The following is a 4,126-nucleotide window of genomic DNA, read 5'->3' on the forward strand; positions in this document are numbered from 1 at the left end:
CACATTATAATGAGATAATGCACTGTGCTCTGCCCTGTTTAAAATAACTGTTCTCCAAGACAACACATCAGAACAAAAAATCTCTCAGAGTGACCCCAATCGTAGTGGTTCACTACAGTCCACACCACTCATTGGACCTTACTCTAAATAGAGGAAAAATGTGCGAGAAGCAAGTGACCCCTCACGGAAACACCACCAAGCGGGGTAACTGGTATGCAATTTCCAGACAGGCCCCTATCTCATCATCGGTGGTCACTCGCAACTCGGAGAAAAATAAGATGAAAGGAAAGAAGAAGTGTCCAAAACAAACAACATATATAGTGCTACAGTGAAGTGCAGAAAACTCTGCTAGTGACAAACACACACAAACATAATAATAGAGTGCCTAAAACCACACACAGTACACCTATCTCTTATCCACTTTTATTCGTAGGGTGGTGATTGCGTGCTCTTGATTATTAAAAAGGCTGGTAGCTAGTCATGCATACCATTACCTACAGTGCCAACATGTTTCACTGCTGTATTGCGTAGAGCAGTTTCATCAGGGCTGCACTCAAGTGCTGCCACTTCACTCTTTTGGACACTCAGTTCTGTAACGTGCTGTCAAAGGAGAACAGGTACGTAATTAAAAACATGTAGACTCAAGGATGGCCAGAGGCATACTCTGAAGGGATGCACAGCGCGGTAATGTGAGGAATATTTACCCGAGAGTTGCAAAGCTTTGCATACCAGCCACTCCGGTGTCAAAACAGGGGACCCTAGATACTTCTGAGGTAAGTGTGCCCCTTGCTTTGTGATAAAAATATTTGATCTGTGGATGGAAGAAACAGATAAGCAATTGTAGTTTGCATTGTGCTGTTGTGCCCCAATGCACTTCATATACACTGCGCCGGTGCTCCAGACTAAGCACCAAGTGGCATATACACACAACGCTGACTGCACAACACAATGTCTGGGGTTGCTGCCCCCTAATAAAGGTGAACCAATTAGGCGCTGGTTGTAAATACCATTGTGCAGCGCATCAGACACCTTGACCCCACACGGATCATCCACAATGCAGCCAAAGCGGACAGAGCGTCCCTAGTCTCAATCGTGACCCACTGCGCTGAGTATGTAAAACTGCATATAGCCTGCGGACTCAAACTTGCTGCATTTAGCACCAAACACAAAAGTCAACAGCATACTTCCCTGGCGCTTGATTAATGATCGCCGCCTCACCGTGACAGGCTCGGAAGACGCCTTTCCTCAGCCGTGCCGGTGGCCTCGATCCGGAGCAGTGAAAACGCCGCGCTGGCGAGGCCACGCCCCTAGCGTCACATCACGTGATCGCGCCTCCGTGCGAGGCGGCCATCTTAGCCTAGTCAAAGGGCTTTCAGAACTATGGGGATATGAAATGACTTGTCTTCATAGTGGGAGACTTGTACTATACCACTGCAACTATACCCTGACAAGGATCCTAAGTAATAGAAAAGGCTTTGAAGTCAGGGACATAATGCTGAGGCCCATAGCGTCACGTCACGTGATCGCGCCTCAGTGCGTGGCGGCCATCTTAGCCTAGTCAAAAAGGCTTTCAGAACTATGGGGATATGAAATGACTTAACCTCATAGTGGGAGACTGGTGCTATACCACTGCAACTATACCCTGGCAAGGATCCTAAGTAATAGAAAAGGCTTTGGAGTCAGGGACATAATGCTGATAATTACATGCAAATCACCCCATATATGTTCTAAGACCAGTGTAGTGTAAGCCAAGGTTATTCTAGTGTGCCACAAGGCAAGGAGGTGCTGTGCTAAAAAAGGGAACCGTGCCCACAGGAGGCATCTAAAGTTGCCTCTATAGAGTCCGGATCATGGGCCAGGTAGGCAAAACCCTCCTCAATTGGCCTGGGAGTATGTGAACTCATGTGGTACCCAGGAGCTGATCAATGGACATAGAGGGAGTCCCTTTGCAAGCTAAGGCAGGTGAAATGTAATATTATTACTGGATAAGACCCTGATTCACAATTTAATCCTGTTCCATTCTATGATTTCGTTGAGCCCAACTCTATCAGTCGCTCCTTAAGGATTTCCAGTCCCTGTCCGTTCTGCTGCAAGACGGCGAGGATGCCACGCCTCTTTTGTCGTTGATGGAGTTACAGGTGCGGTACCTGTCGGATCTTTCCTTCGACAATTTGGGGGCGGCGGCGGCTGCTTCTGGTGCTTCCATCGCTGCCCGTCATCATCTTTAGATGCGTTCCTAGAAGGCGGAGTCTTCCCAGAAGTCGGTCCTTCTTAAGTTGCCCTTTCAAGGTTCCAAAGTGTTCGGTCCTCAACTGGAGGATATGGTCAAGCAATCAGCGGAGAACCGCAAGCTGGTGGCTCCGGTCCGCCCTCCTTCTCAGGGACGTGGGTTTGGATACCGTCGCGCTTTTGGGCCTCCTGCTCGTGGCGCTTCTCAGCCCTTTCGTGGCAGGGGTCGTGGCCGGGGGGGCCCCTGGAAGTGCCAAGCCCCGGTCCGCTGCCAGTGTTGCCACCTCCGCTTCCTCCTCTTCCCAATGACTGTCTGCCTTTGCCAGTTGGTGGTCGCCTCCAGTCCTTCCGCTCCCAGTGGTTGTCAGTGCCGAAATGCCTGGGCGGTACGGACTGTGTCAGAGGGTCACCGGATAGAGTTTTCATCTCCTCCGGGTTTTGTTCGGACTCCCCTGTCCCGTCTTCCTCTGCGAAGGGAGGCTTTGTTGGCGGGTGTGCGGCTTCTGTTGGAGAAGAGGGCTATTGTGGCGGTTCCTCCTCTGGAATGGGGCGAGGGTTGCTATTCGATCCTCTTTCTGGTCTCCAAGAAAGACACTTCGGATCTTCGTCCTGTTTTGGATCTGAAGCGGGTCAATCGCTTCGCCTTCCATCGTTCTTTCAAGATGGTGACTCTCCAGTCCATCCTGCCTCTGGTCCTTCCGGGAGGCTTGCTGGCGTCCCTGGATCTGATGGATGCGTATCTGCACATTCCTGTCCATCCGGCAGACCAGCGTTTTCTCTGGTTTGCTGTGGGGCCCCTTCACTATCAGGTCCGGGTGCTCCCGTTTGGCCTTTCATTGGTGCCCAGAGTGTTCACCAAGCTCTTGGCACCTCTGGTGGGTATTCTTCATTCCAAGGGGCTGCAGGTTTTTCCATATCTGGATGACTGGTTGATTGTCTCTCCTTCTTTTTCTCAGGCTCTGTCGGATGTGGACCAGGTGTGTCTTCTCCTGGGTTCCTTTGGGTTCCTCATCAACCACAGGAAGTCCTCCCTGTTGCTCTCCCAGTCCCTGAAGTTCCTGGGGGCTCTCTTTCGCCTGGACCTGGGCATGGTGTTCCTCTCCCAGGAGCCCCAGTTGACTTTGTTTCTTCACCTTTCATGGCTTCTGTCCCAGCCCCAGGTGTCTGCCCGTCTCTGGTTGCGGAGTCAGGGGGAGATGGCGTTAACTTTGCAACTCCTTCCTTGAGCCAGGCTGCATCTGTACCCCCTGTTACATCATGTCCTGTCTCGCTGGGATCCTGCCTCCTTGGACTACGAGACTCTGAGCCCTGTCACTCCAGGGATTCGGGTGGATCTCCAGTGGTGGTTGTCCCCTCTGTCTCTTTCCCGGGGGTTCGATCTCCTTCCTCCTCAGTCTGTGGTCGTGTTGTCCACGGATGCCAGTGCTTTGGGGTTGGGTGCCGTTCTGGCACCCCACCCCAAAGCACTGGCATTTACAATTACACATACAATATAAAATTGATACATTTTCCCAGCGCCGATAGAGGCATATATTGTCATTTTCAATAAACCTAACAGTTAAAAAAACTTTAGACTGGGGCGTGGTTACGGCGCCGCGCAAGATGGCGGATTGAGGATGTTTCTCTGCTGCGCCGGACCTCCTTAAGAAGTTTTGCGGCTTCTCCACAGGATTCCTTTAGCTGTAACCAGCATTTTCCTACGTCGGAACATGTGCACTATCGGGTGAGCAGCTTGTATTCACCCGCCTCACGGCGTTCCTTTAATTACCGGAGCCGCCGCGTCCACATCTCTGTGCGCCCGCCATTTTGCTGGATCGCGCTGCTCGTCACAGGAATGATTTCTGCCTATAATAGCGTGTTCTGTGAAGATACCTTCTCTATGGCCATGGTACATCTT

Source organism: Lissotriton vulgaris, chromosome 6, assembly GCF_964263255.1.
Source record: "Lissotriton vulgaris chromosome 6, aLisVul1.2, whole genome shotgun sequence".
NCBI lineage: Eukaryota > Metazoa > Chordata > Amphibia > Caudata > Salamandridae > Lissotriton > Lissotriton vulgaris.